Source organism: Kogia breviceps, chromosome 1 (genome assembly GCF_026419965.1).
Source record: "Kogia breviceps isolate mKogBre1 chromosome 1, mKogBre1 haplotype 1, whole genome shotgun sequence".
Classification (NCBI taxonomy): domain Eukaryota; kingdom Metazoa; phylum Chordata; class Mammalia; order Artiodactyla; family Physeteridae; genus Kogia; species Kogia breviceps.
Genome location: NC_081310.1, coordinates 23,376,761 through 23,392,077, shown reverse-complemented (window position 1 = coordinate 23,392,077; position 15,317 = coordinate 23,376,761). Strand labels below are relative to the sequence as shown.

The 15,317-nt window shown below is 38.6% G+C and overlaps 1 long non-coding RNA gene across 1 annotated transcript in view; it reads left to right on the top strand.

The window, feature by feature from the left end:
- Nucleotides 1-91: 91 nt before the first annotated feature.
- The window catches only part of LOC131759715 (uncharacterized), a 58,863-nt gene continuing 43,637 nt past the window's right edge, over nucleotides 92-15,317 (top strand). The window contains exon 1 of the long non-coding RNA XR_010838126.1: nucleotides 92-139. This is a non-coding gene — a long non-coding RNA (uncharacterized lncRNA). The remainder of the gene's footprint in view (nucleotides 140-15,317) is intronic.

The following is a 15,317-nucleotide window of genomic DNA, read 5'->3' as shown; positions in this document are numbered from 1 at the left end:
GAGCTAACATCTTGAGAGTTTTCCTGGTCTGTATTCTAGAGCTTCAAAACTACCAGATAAAATTGAACAGGGATGAAATTGCTCCCCATGACCTGAGAATTGACCCGGAACGTTGTTTCCAGGATTTGGAGTCCAAGGGGTGAGTTGTCAATAATCTGATATTTCTGAGTGGCTTCACATTTTAAAAAGGTGAAATTCACACTACATAAAATTAACCATTTTTTTTCCTCTTCTTTTTTTTTAACATTTTTATTGGAGTATAATTGCTTTACAATGGTGTGTTAGTTTCTGCTTTACAACAAAGTGAATCAGTTATACATATACATAAAATTAACCATTTTAAAGTGTGCAGTTCAATGGTATTTAGTACATTCACGGTATGGTACAATCCCAGCCAACTCTATCTAATTCTGAAACATTTCCATCACTCCAAAATAAAACCTCCTACCCATTTAAACGTTTCTTCACATCTCCTTCTCCCCTCAGTCCCTGGCAACCTATTTACCTATTTTGGATATTTCGTATAAATGGAATCATAACAATATGTGACCTTTTGTATCTGGCTTCTTTCACTTAGCATAAACGTTATCAAGGTTCATCCACATTGTGGCATGTATCAGCACTTCATTCCTTTTTATGGCTGAATAATATTCCATTGCATGGATAAACCACAATTTGTTTATCTGTTCATCCACTGATGGGCCTTTGTGCTGTTTCCACCTTTTGGGTATTGTCAGTAGCACTGCTGTAGACATGCGTGTACATATATTTGTCTGAGTACCTGTTTTCAGTTCTTTGGGATACATACCTAGGAGTTGAATTGCTAGATCATATGGAAATTCTATTTTTAACTTTTTGAGGAACTGTTTTTCACGAGCCTGAACCATTTTACACTCCTACCAACAATGAACAGAGGGTTCCAACTTCTCCACATTCTCCATCCCTTGTTATTTTCCATTAAATTTTAAAATTATTATTTATTGCCTTCCTAATGGGTATGAAGGTTTTGGTTTTGATCTCCCTGTTAACTAGTGATGTTGAGTGCCTTTCCTGTGCTTGTTGACCGTCTGTATATCTTCAGAGAAATGTCTACTCAAATCCTTTGCCCATTTCTAATTGGGTTATCTTTTTGTTGTAGTAAGTGGTTCTTTATATATTCTGGATATCAGACCCCATCAGATATATGATTTGCAAATATTTTCTCCCATTTTGTAGGTTGTCTTTTCACTTTCTGATAATATCCTTTAATGCATACATGGCTTTAATTTTGATGAAGTACAGTTTATCAATTTTTTCTTTTATTGCTTGTGCATTTGGTGTCATAGTCAAGAAACTATTGTCAAATCCAAAGTCATGAAGATTTACCTCTATGTTTTCTTCTAAGAATGTTACAGTTTTAGCACTTACATTTAGATTGTTGATACATTTTGAGTTAATTATTGTATATGGTGTGAGGTCCGGGTCCAGCTTCATTCTTTTTTTTTTTTTTCTTTTTTTTTTTTTGCGGTACGCGGGCCTCTCACTGTTGTGGCCTCTCCCTTTGCGGAGCACAGGCTCCGGACGCGCAGGCTCAGCGGCCATGGCTCACGGGCCCAGCCGCTCCGCGGCATGTGGGATCCTCCCGGACCGGGGCACAAACCCGTGTCCCCTGCATCGGCAGGCGGACTCTCAACCACTGCGCCACCAGGGAAGGCCCAGCTTCATTCTTTGGCATGTGGTTATCCAGTTGTCCCAGCACCATTCGTTGCAGAGACTGTTCTTTCCCCCAGTGAATGGTCTTGGCCCCCTTGTCAAAAATCACTGGGCTATAGATAAACGGGAAAAAACAAATTTTAAAAAGAGCTATTTCAATGAGAATAAACCCAAGATGGAAATGGGGCAGGTCAGCATTTTGACAGACAAAATAATGATCCAAATAATGACCTTTGATAAATTAGAGAAATGAATTACAAGTAACAGAAACAATGATTAAATAACAGGTTCTTTAAAATGTAAAGATCCTTGAGGGTCACAAACTCAACTCTAACTGATGTATGAGTCATCTCTGCAGAATCCCCAAGAAAGGACTGCCCAGCCAGGTTTGTCGTTGTTTCGGGAACTTTCAGTATTGTACTTTATTGAGAGGTTGAATTTCAGCCCCTAATGTGGAGCATAAAGACTCATAAAATGAATTTAGGAAGTATTCCCTCTTCTATTTTCTGGTAGAGTTTGAGAAGGATTGGTGTTAATTCTTCTTTAAAGGTTTTGTAGAATTCACCCAGAGAAGCCATCTGATCCTGCCTTTGAAGAGATTTTTGATCACTGATTCGATCTCTTACTACTGATTCAATCTCTTTACTTTTTATAGGTTTGTTCAGATTTCCTATTTCTTCTTGAGTCAGTTTTGGTAATTTGTGTGTTTCTAGGAATTTGCCCATTTTCTGTAAATTATGTAATTTGTTGGTGTATAATTGTTTATAGTATGCCCTTATAATTCTTTTTTTTTCTGCAAGGGTCATAATGATGTCCTCACTGTCATTCTGATTTTAATTATTTAATTATACCTTTTCTCTTTTTTATCAGTCTAGCTAAAAGTTTGTCAATTTTATTGAGCTTTTCAAATTTTTCATTTTAGTTATTGTACATTTCAGCTCCAGAATTATTTCCGTTTGGTTCCTTTTTATAATTTCTGTCTCTTTGTTGATATCTTCTATTCGTTTATACATTGATTATTCTCTGGTTTCCTTTAGTTCTATGTCCACAGTTTCCTTGAGCTATTTGAGCATATTTAAGACAGTTCATTTAAAGTCTTTGTCTTAGCAAGTCCAATTTCTGGGCTTCCTCGGAGATGGTTTCTGCCAAATTCTTTTTCCTGTGAATGAGTCAGACTTTTTCTTTGTATGCCTTGTAATTTTTTGTTGACAACTAGACATTTGAATATTGTGGCAGCTCTGGAAATCAGATTCTGTACCCCTTGGCAAGGTTTGCCGTTATTGCTTGTTAAGGGTTACAATCATCCATTTGTTTAGTGACATTTCCAAACTATTTTTGCAGACTGTATTCCTTTTTTAAATTTAATTTTTATTTTATATTGGGGTATGGTTGATTTACAATGTTGTGTTAGTTTCAGGTGTACAGCAAAGTGATTCAGTTATACATATACATATATCCACTCTTTTTCAGATTCTTTTCCCATATAGGTTATTAAAGAATATTGAGTATAGTTCACTGTGCTATACAGTAGGTCCTTGTTGATTATCTATTTTATATATGTAGTAGTGTGTATCTGTTCATCTCAAACTCCTAATTTATCCCCTTTCCCCTTTGGTAACCATAAGTTTGTTTTCGAAGTCTGTGAGTCTGTTTCTGTTTTGTAAATAAGCTCATTTGTATCGTCTTTAAAAATTCCACATATCAGTGATATCATATGATATTTGTCTTTCTCTGTCTGACTGACTTCACTTAGTATGATAATCTCTAGGTCCATCCATGTTGCTGCAAATGGCATTATTTCATTCTTTTTTATGGCTGAGTAATATTCTCTTGTATATATGTACCACATCTTCTTTATCCTTTCCTCTGTCGATGGACATTTAGGTTGTTCCACGTGCAGACTGTATTCTAGTCATGTGTAATCACTGAGATCTCTGTTCCATTATTTCATTGGTCGGCCACTGACTTGACACAGATTTCCTTAAATACCTGGAGTTCCCCCCCACCCCACCCCAAATTAGAAGAATCCTCTCCTGGTCTTTGTAGATTGGCCCTGAGCTGGGTACTCCTGCTGCACTTAACCAGGCCACCTGCAACTCTGCCTTAGTCTTTATTTCCTGCTTGCATGGAAGATCAGCCAAAAGTGCAAGTCTAGGGTCCTCTCAGGTCTTTTCTGAGCATGTGTCTGGCCCTGTGTTGTAGTCTGGATTCTTTGATGTAAGAAGTAGCCCTTCAAAGCCCTTATTCTTCCAGTATCTTCCTCCTCAGCCTTCCGCTTTCCAGGCTTTTTGGTTTGTCTGCTGCTTAACCCCCTCTGCCACCCCTTGCCCCAGACAACTATGGGTACTGTATGTCTTTAAATCCTTTCAAAAGATGCCACCTGGGAAGCTGCTCCAGTCTGAGTGGGGGTGAAGCAAATGTCAGCCTCTGCACCCTCACGGAACTGCCAGCTGGGCCAAAATGTACAGCCACATGTTTGAGAACAAGGTCTGTATTGCCTACCCTGGCATCAGCAAGCCACAGCAGGGATTCAGACTGTTGTCCCCTTGGCTGTCCCTGGGCTGGGGAATGGGAGATGGTGGGTCGGTAAGCAAGAATGCTGCGACAATTTCATACTGAAGTAGCAGCCTCTTTCTTCATGAGTCACTCCCCTGGTTGCTCTAAGTTTTTTTTATTAGATTCCAGAGTCCAGAAAAGCTGATTCTGTCAGATTTTATCAGCTGAGTGGTTGCTTAAGTGGAGGTACTGTTTCTTGGAGCTCCCGGTCTGCCATTTTCCATGACATCACTCCTAAGTAGCCTCACTTTTACCACTGAACACTATTGACTGAAAAAGTTTCTCCTTGATGCCATGCTCGCCTTATTTCTCTCCATGGTGGATTTCACCTCCTCTGCCCATTGTTGCTTCCAGGCGTCACTGGAGTTCTGTTCTCACTGTGCACACTCTTCTTGGGGAATCCACCCATGACCTAAGTTGCCAACTCTACGTTGATGAATCTCCAACTTAGTCCTCTCCCCAGAGCCCCAGACGTGTGGACCACTACTCATGGACCACTCCACTCAGAAATCCCACAGATCACTCTAGGTGAAGCCGTGTGAGTAAGTTCTGGCTAATGGGATGGAAGGAGAAGAGGTACATCCTTACTCTCATTCTTCTTGCCATCTGGAACGTGGAGATGATAACCAGAGCTCAAGCAGCCATCTTGGACCATGACAACCATGAGGATGGAGAATCAATAAAATGGAGGGAGCTCAGTCTTTGATGATTGTGGAGCCGCTAGCTTAGAATTGCTTACCTCCTTACTCTGTCTCAAGGAGGGAAAAACAATTTTATCTTGTTCAACAGGCCGTTGTTACTTTGTGACTCCCTCACTTGAAACTAAGCCAAAGCTTGCTTAATGCACAAGACTGTTCCAGCCCTATTCCCCTTATACCATTGCTCCACTGGCTGTACTAAGCTACATGCAACTCTCTCTGCTAGCATTCCTTTGCACAGCATCTACTGCAGACAAGTCACTTGTCTCCCTCACTTCCTGTGAACATCTCTAGAGCAGGACCTATACATTTCTTGGATTCCTGACATGTCAACTTTTTTAAGGCAAGAAAAAGGAATAGAGAATGGACAGTTCTTGGATCCCATTTATATGTGCTTTACATTTTATTTGTCTTAACTTGAACTATTAGAACAACTCTGTGAGGGGTGGAACATTATCATTGCTCTTTTATATATGGGGAAATGGAAGTCAACAAAGACAAAGCTGTTTCCCAAATATACATGGATAAGAAAGGGCAGAATTAAGTGTAGACCTCGAGTCTGTCTGACGTGATGCAGCAGCCCTCTTTAGCCCACTTAGAAGGTTCCATGTCAGTGCATCAGCTGGGCTGTGGCTGAGTAATCTTTGATGAATTAATTCCCTTCATGGTTCTCCTTTGAGATTGTCACTCTCAGCTACTTTTCACATGCTGGTTTGTGAAGAATGAGTAAGCACCTTCCTGAACCTGACCTCAGTTCCAGAAGGGGTGGCCTCTGCTTCAGGTTTTGGTGTGAAAGGGATTTTAAATTTCTTCAAAAAATTAGAACTACCATATGATCCAGCAATTCCACTCATAGGTATTTATCCAAAGAAAGTGAAAACACTACTCCAAAAAGATATATCCACCCCTATGTTCATTGTAGCATTGTTTACAATAGCCAAGATAGGGAAGCAACCTAAGTGTAAATAATTTTTAATTTTTTGAGCAACCTCCATACTGTTTTCCATAGTGGCTGCACCAATTTACATTGCTACCACCAGTGCACAAGGGTTCCCTTTTCTCCACATCCTTGCCAACACTTGTTATTTCTTCTCTTTTTGATAATAGCCATTCTGACAGGTGTGAGGTGATATCTCATTGTAATTTTGATTTGCATTTCCCTGATGATTAGTGATGTTGAACATCTTTTCATGTGTGTTGGTCATCTGTATATCTTCTTTGGAAAAATGTCTATTTAGCTCCTTTGCCCATTTTTTAATTGGGTTATTCATGTTTCTGATGTTGAGTTGTATATTTTGGATATATTATATTTGTATATTTTGGATATTAACTCCTTATCAGATATATTATTTGCAAATACCTTCTCCCATTCAGTAGGCAGCCTTTTCATTTTGTTGATGGTTTGTTTTGCCATGCAAAAGCTTTTGAGTTTGATGTAGTGCTATTTGTTTATTTTTGCTTTTGTTTCCCTTGCCTGAATAGACAGATCCAAAAAAATATGGTAAGACCAATGTCAAAGAGCCTACTACCTATGTTTTCTTCTAGGAGTCTTATGGTTTCATAAAACCTATGGTTTAGGTCTTACATTTAAGACTTTAATCCATTTTGAGTTTATTTTTGTGTATAGTGTGAGAAAGTGGTCCAGTTTGATTCTTTTGCAAGTGGCTGTCCAGTTTTCCCAACACCATTTATTGACAAGGCTGTCTTTCCCCCGTTGTTTATTCTTGCCTCCTTTGTCATAGATAAATTGACATGTAAGGGTGGGTTTATTTCTGGGTTCTCTATTCTGTTCCATTGATCTATGTGTCTGTGCCAGTATCATACTCTTTTGATGACTGTAGCTTTATAACATAGTTTGAAATCAGGGATTGTGATAACCACCAGCTTTGTTCTTCTTTCTCAAGATTGTTTTGGCTATTCAGGATCTTTTGTGTTTCCATACAAATTTTAGAATTATTTGTTCTAGTTCTATGAAAAATACCATGGATATTTTGATAGGGATTGAATGGACTCTGTAGATTGCCTTGGAGCATATGGGCATTTTAACAATATTAATTCTTCTAAACCATGACCATGTTATATCTTTCCATTTGTCTTTGTCATCTTCAGTTTCTTTCATCAGTGTCTTTTTTTTTTTTTTTTTTTTTTTTTGGTGCTAGGCGGGCCTCTCACTGTTGTGGCCTCTCCCATTGCGGAGCACAGGCTCCGGACGAGCAGGCTCAGCGGCCATGGCTCACGGGCCCAGCCGCTCCACGGCATGTGGGATCTTCCCAGACCGGGGCACGAACCCGTGTCCCCTGCATCGGCAGGCGGATTCTCAACCACTGCGCCACCAGGGAAGCCCCATCAGTGTCTTATAGTTCTCCAAGTATAGGTCTTTTACCTCCTTGGTTAGATTTATTCCTGGGTATTTTATTCTTTTTGATGCAATTGTAGATGGGATTGTTTTCTTAACACATTATTGACCAGAGATGTATTAATACATTTTTAGAGAGTGATACAACTAACATCACCGTGCAAAGTTATTAGAACTTAAAATTGATCTAGGGTTCATTACAGAACTCATGATTGTCGTTATCATTCACATTTTGCTCCGTTAGGTTTTTGTTTCAACCTTGTGTATATTATAAATATAAAATTTTCTAAAATGACACATCACAAAATTTTGAGTGAAGAAGAATTTTTTGGCGAATTTTATGCAGATAGTTTCTCTGATTGTCCAAGTGACATATATACTAGTGTCTCAGAAGATGATATTCTTCAGAATATAGTTCTGATTCAGATGATTTGAATATTAGACCAAAAAAAGACAAAAACCTTTAGTGATTGATTCTTATACAGAAAGTGAAAATGACACTCATGGTGCTGGAGAATGCTCCTTTGCTTCTACAGAAGAGTGAACTGAAGACAACATTTCATGAAAATTAGAAGACTTTACAGGTGTGTCAGGTGTAACTATTGAATGTAATAAACCCACAAAGTGTTAATGAAATAACATAATTGATTTTGGGCTGGCCAAAATAAAAATCACCAGCCACAGGCATTAGTTTCTGCAAAAATCCCCCAGTCAATAATGAGTTAATTTGGGGCTTCCCTGGTGGTGCAGTGGTTGAGAATCTGCCTGCCAATGCAGGGGGCACGGGTTTGAGCCCTGGTCTGGGAAGATCCCACATGCCGCAGAGCAACTGGGCCCGTGAGCCACAGCTACTGAGCCTGCGCGTCTGGAGCCTGTGCTCTGCAACGAGAGGCCGCAATAGTGAGAGGCCCGCGCATCGCGATGAAGAGTGGCCCCCACTCGCCGCTACTAGAGAAAGCCCTTGCACAGAAACGAAGATCCAACACAGCCAAAAATAAATAAATTTTTTAAAAATAATGAGTTAATTTTATTTTCTGATAGTTCATTGCTAGTGTATAGAAATACAACAGCTTTCAGTATATTAATTGTGTATCCTGCAACTTCACTAAATTTATTTCTTAGTTCTAATAGTTTTTTGGTTGATGTTTTTAGGATTTTCTATATATAGTATCATGTCATCCAAAAACAGTGACAGTTTTACTTCTTCCTTTCCAATTTGGATTACTTTTATTTCTTTTTCTTGTCTGATTGCTGTGGCTAGGACTTCCAGTACTATGTTGAATAAAAGTGGTAAGAGTGGGCATCCTTGTCTTGTTTCTGATTTTAGAGAAACACTTTCAGCTTTTCATCCTTGAGTATAATGTTGGTTGCTAGTTTGTCACATATAGCCTTTATTATGTTGAGGTATGTTCCCTCTATAACTGCTTTATTGAGAGTTTTTGTCATAAAGTGGTGTTGGATTTTGTCAAAAGCTTTTTCTGCATCTATTGAGATGATACTGTGATTTTTATTCTTCAGTTTGTTAATGTGGTGTATCACATTGACTGATTTGTAGATAATGAACCATCCTTGCATCCCTGGGATAAATCCCACTTGATCATGGTATATGTATGATCTCTTTAATGTATTGTTGAATTTGGTTTGCTAATATTTCCTTAAGGACTTTTGCATCTGTGTTCATCAGTGATATTAGCCTGTAATTTTCATTTTTTGTGGTGTCTTTGTCTGCTTTCAGGTAAATGCTGGCTTCATAAAATGAGTTTGGGAACATTCTTTCCTCTTCAGTTTTTTGGAATAGTTTGACTCTAATAGTTTGGTGTTAATTCTTCTTTAAATATTTGGTAGAATTCATCTGTGAAGCAGTCTGGTCCTGGACTTTTGTTTGTCGGGATGTTTTTTTTTTTTTTAATTACTGATTCAATTTCATTACCGGTAGTTAGTCTGTTCATATTTTCTATTTCTTTCTGATTCAGTCTTGGGAGATTGTATGTTTCTAGGAATGTATCCATTTCTTCTAGGTTATCCATTTTATTGGCATATAATTGTTCATAGTAATCTCTTATGAGTTTTTGCATTTCTGTGGTGTCAGTTGTAACTTCTCCTCTTTCATTTCTGATTTTATTGATTTGGATCCTCAATCTGTTTTTCTTGATGAGTCTGGATAAAGGTTTATCAATTTTTTCAAAGAACCAGCTCTTAGTTTCATTAATCTTTTCTTTTTTTAAATTAAATTAAATTTATTTATTTTTATTTTTGGCTGGTTGGGTCTTCCTTGCTGCATGCGAGCTTTCTCTAGTTGGAGTGAGTGGGGGCTACTCTTTGTTGCGGTGCGCAGGCTTCTCATTGCGGTGGCTTCTCTTGTTGAGGAGCACGGCCTCTAGGTGTGCAGACTTCAGTAGTTGTGGCTCACAGGCTCTAGAGTGCAGGCTCAGTAGTTGTGGCACACGGGCTTAGTTGCTCTGCGGCATGTGGGATCTTCCTGGACCAGGGCTTGAACCCGTGTCCCCTGCATTGGCAGGCAGATTCTTAACTACTGTGCCACCAGGGAAGTCCCCTTTTCTTTTGTTTTTTTAAGTGTCTATTTCATTTCTTTCTGCTCTTATCTTGACAATTTCTTTCCTTCTGCTAACTTTGGGCTTTGTGTGTTCTTTTTTCTAGTTTTTCAGGCATAAGTTTAGGTTATTTGAGATCTTTCTTATTCCCTGAGGTAGGCTTGTATTGCTATAAACTTACCTCTCAAGGCTGCTTTTGCTGTGTTCCATAGGTTTTGGATTGTTGTGTTTTCAAGTCTGGAACAGTTTCTTTGCCTCCCCTTTGAGCCATGCAAGGCCACTTTCCATGATACACTATGTTTGGATTGTCTCACCAGTAGGGTTTCAGGACAGAGCCAGTCTGCCAGCTAAGAAACCCAGCCATGGGCCTGTTGCTGGCAGCAGATCTGCAGTATTGCCAGTCATGGGTGACACTGTGGACAGAAGGGATGCTTGAAGGACACCCTGAAACAGCTCTTGCCAGTATGTCTAGAAATTACCAGCAATTGCTTGAAAGATTATGTCAATTAACATAATGACTGACATTTACATCATTTTCTCTGCATGATAGCTAGGATGGCTCATCTCTCCTCAGAGGATGTTTGTATTATTATTATTATTATTATTTGGCTGCACCATGCAGCTTGTGGGGTCTTATTTCCCTGAACCAGGGATTGAACCTGGGGCCCTGGCAGTGAGAGCACCGAGTCCTAACCACTGGACCACCAGGGAATTCCCGATGTTTGTGTTATTTTAAAGGAGTTCCTGTGATGTTTGCTTTTACCATTTCAATAATTTAAGCTAGAAATTTTCTAACTTTTTGGTTTTGCTACCCCTTTATGCTCTTAAAACTGAAGACTCCAAAAAGCTTTTGTTTATGTGGACTATATCAATGTTTATGGTATTAGAAATTAAAACTGAGAAATTTTTAAAAATTATTCATTTTAAAGTAATAACAACCAATGATATATTAACATAACATTTAAATGAAAAATATATGTTACCCCAAAAATTAGTGAGAAAAGTGGCACTGTTTTACATTTGTGGTAGGTAGAATAATGTCCCCCAAAGAAGTCTATACCCTATTCCCTAGAACCTGTATGTTACTTTAAGTGGCAAAAGGGACTTTGTAAATGTGACTAGGGTTAAGGACCCTGAGATGGGGAGTTTTCCTGGATTGTCCAGGTGGGCTTAGTCGCATGAACCCTTAAAAGTGCAGAACCTTTCCTGGCTGTGGTCGGAAGAAGATGCAACAACCGAAGAAGAGTCAGAGGGAAATGCAGTGTTGCTGGCTTTGAATATAGAGGAAAGAGACCTCAAGCCAAGGAAAGAGCGTGGCCTCTACAAGTTGGAAAAGGCAAGGAGACACATTCTCCATTAGAGCCTCAAAAAAGGAGCACAGCCCTGTAACACCTGTCAGTCCCGTAAGACGTGTGTTGGACTTCTGCCCTACAGAACGGTAGGGTAATAAGCATGTGTTACCAAGCCACTAAGTTTATGGTAATTTTTTATAACAGCAGGAGAAAACTAATACAACACTTTTGCAAATTTCTTTAATGTCTGGCTTATAAGAAGACAACTGGGTCCTCACATCTGCTTCTGCATTCAATCTTTTGTGATATGCCGCTTTGGTGGAAGTATACGAAGAAAATTTGACCTTGCTTAGATTTAAAGTTAGAAAACGTAACTGTTTCAATAGCCTTCTCAGATCATTGTGGATTATTCTGATACTATGCTAAATTTAACAATTGTAATTTCTTATAGTTGCAGAGTGGAGTCTGAAATGATATCAATAACTTTTCATATCTACATTAAAATCCATTGATCTCTCTTGAACTTTAATGGATCCTTTTACCCATGCATGATTTTATAACATCATGTATTGACCATTTAGAAAAACATTGGTTCACTGATTATGCAGATCTTCCAAATGTTAACAACACTTCATTTTACAATATAAACAACACAAATTTTAAATATCACCACCAATCTCATCCAAAAAATCTTTAGGTGCTGGGAAGCTATTAAAGTCACTATGGCAGATAGAAGTTTTCTAGAATTCTCGTTTTCACTTGAAAGCTTAAATTTTGTCATTAGCAACGCATACCATCAGTATCTTCCTATGACTTGTTTCCCTTGAAATGATAGGCTCACTTTGTTCATTTTCAAGAAAATGTCTGGGCTTCCCTGGTGACGCAGTGGTTGAGAGTCCGCCTACCGATGCAGGGAATGTGGGTTCATGCCCCGGTCCGGGAGGATCCCACGTGCCGCGGAGCGGCTGGGCCCGCGAGCCGTGGCCGCTGCGCCTGCGCGTCCGGAGCCTGTGCTCCGCAATGGGAGAGGCCACAGCAGTGAGAGGTCCGCGTACCGAAAAAAAAAAAAAAAAAAAAAAAGAAAGAAAATGTCTGCCAGGTACACAAGTCTGAATAACTTTCAATTGTCCATCATACTTCCAAGCAAAAATGATGTTCTCTAGGAAAAGCAGCTTGTGCAGCTTACGTGTAAGTGTAATCACATGAGTGCTTCTCATAGAGACAACCAAGACACTTCAGATTGTAGCAGAAATGCTTGATGCCTGCTTCCCATTTCACTACACAGAATATTAAAAGGATTATAAATCAAGGGTAGAGATTAAATAAAATTGATAACATTCACTGATTTCTTTTGTACGTTCTCAGTTGAATCTGGAACTTTAAGAAAGTCACTAATTGGTGGCAGTGACTGATGTAATGACTACCAGTACTCTTTGGTGCTGCTGAGTTCTTCTACACTCTGACACCAGAAGTTTTACCTGCCATTGCTTTTGTTCCATCAGTGCGCATGTCAACATAGTGAGAAAGAATAACAATAAAATCTTTAGTATGAAAACCATATTGCCCACACATACCCTAGGGGTCTGCAGATTGCACTTGGAGAGCCACCAATTGAAGCCGTTTTCTCTCAGGGCTCCACCTTCGTTCAGTATTTCTATGGCACGAAGTGGATGGGCGCAGCATTTTGGTGTTTGTTTCTTTAAACCATTTCAAGGATGTGCATATCACCTGTCGTTTTTCTTACAAGATTTATGAAACTGAATTATACTTTGTAGACAACTCGGCACACATTTTTTTTAATAGCCTGGCTTCCACTTTCTTATTTTCTTTGGTTGTGTGTACCACTCTACACGTGTTGGTTTAGGAAGGAAAGTAGTAGCTATCCAATAATCATGCCCACTGAGTGAGGAATTACTTTACTGAACGTGGAGGGAAAAGGTGTGATGCATGTTAAGGTAATCAAACAAGGAGGCCATTAGACTGAATTGTCCCTAATGCCTTGGTGCCCCACGCAAGCAAACCAAAACCTAAGCCAGAGTTGATGCACTTGAACCAGAGAAAATGAAACTTAAGAACCACCAACCACAAATGGCCAACTAGGCTTTCCCAAATCAGGCAACTAACTGCTTAAGCTGTGGCCAATCAAATAATTTCCTTGCTTTGCTTCTTCTCTGTAAAACCCCTCCCCTAGCTCCTGTCAGTTAGAGCTCCTAATCACCTTTGGTTTGGTGCTGCCCAGTTAAATCAATGTGGACTCAAATAAACTCTTTAAAAAAAAAGTTAATGTGCCTCAGCTTATCTTTTACCATGCATATGTCTGGACAATATTTAGTTTCGTTACACTTTGTTTTCCTCCACACCTAAATCATATGGTAATGTTGGATTGTGATATGCTAATCAACACTCATCGTTTTCTCTGGCTTTACAAGATTTGTTTCTATGGTACAGCGATACGTATTCATTAAAGAAAAATTTTAAATTGTAAGTAGTAAAAAGGGGAAGACAGTAATGAATAGTCCGACCTCCCAGTGATGATGAATGATAACATTTTGGTGCATTTCCTTCCAGTCTTTTTAAAAAATACATTATGTGAACCATTTTATAGCCTACTTTTTTTCCCTTAACATTGCATTATATTCATGTGTTACTATATAGTTTTCATAAACATTATTTGAAATAGTGGGACAATATTCCAGTGAATAGATACACCACACTATGTTTAACCATTCACTTACTGTTGTACTTTTTAGATTATTTCCAATTTAAAAAATTTTAGGGCATAGATTTCTTTGTATTTAGAATTATTTCCTTGAGGATAAATCTGCATAAATGAAATTATTGGGGCTTTTGAAGAATATTATGAAATTGCTTTTCAAAAGATTTGCATTAAGGTTTGCTCCCCTCCAGCAAGGTATGAGACTGTCTCTTCCCTCTACCCTGGCTATTTTTAGAAATTACCATTTTTATAAAATTGTTTGCTAATTTTTTTTAATTTTATTTATTTTTTTTATACAGCAGGTTCTTATTAGTTATCTATTTTATACCTATTAGTGTATATATGTCAGTCCCAATCTCCCAATTCATCACACCACCACACCCCCACTTTCCCCCCTTGGTGTCCATATATTTGTTCTCTACATCTGTGTCTCTATTTCTGCCTTGCAAACCAGTTCATTGGTACCATTTTTCTAGATTCCAAATATATACATTAATATACAATATTTGTTCTTCTCTTTCTGACTGACTTCACTCTGTATGACAGTCTCTAGGTCCATCCACATCTCTACAAATGACCCAATTTCATTCCTTTTTAATGGATGAGTAATATTCCATTGTATATATGTACCACATCTTCTTTATCCATTCATCTGTCCATGGGCATGTAGGTTGCTTCCATGACCTGGCTATTGTAAAATGGTGCTGCAGTGAACATTGGGGTTCATGTGTCTTTTTGAATTATGGTTTTCTCTGGGTATATGCCCAGTAGTGGGATTGCTATTTTTAGTTTTTTAAGGAACCTCCATACTGTTCTCCATAGTGGCTGTATCAGTTTACATTCCCACCAAAAGTGCAAGTGCTTTTCTCCACACCCTCTCCAGCATTTGTTGTTTGTAGATTTTTCTGATGATGCCCATTCTAACTGGTGTGAGATGATATCGCATTGTAGTTTTGATTTGCATTTCTCTAATGATTAATGATGTTGAGCATTCTTTCATGTGTTTGTTGGCAATCTGTATATCTTCTTTGGAGAAATGTCTGTTTAGGTCTTCTGCCCATTTTTGGATTGGGTTGTTTGTTTTTTGATATTGAGCTGCATGAGCTGCTTGTAAATTTTGGAGATTAATCCTTTGTCCTTTGTTTCCTTTGCAAATATTTTCTCCCATTCTGAGGATTGTCTTTTCGTCTTGTTTATGGTTTCCTTTGCTGTGCAAAAGCTTTTAAGTTTCATTAGGTCCCATTTGTTTATTTTTGTTTTTATTTCCATTTCTCTAGGAGGTGGGTCAAAAAGGATCTTGCTGTGATTTATGTCATAGAGTGTTCTGCCTGTGTTTTCCTCTAAGAGTTTGATAGTGACTGGCCTTACATTTAGGTCTTTAATCCATTTTGAGTTTATTTTTGTGTATGGTGTTAGGGAGTGTTCTAATTTCATTCTTTCACATGTAGCTGCCCA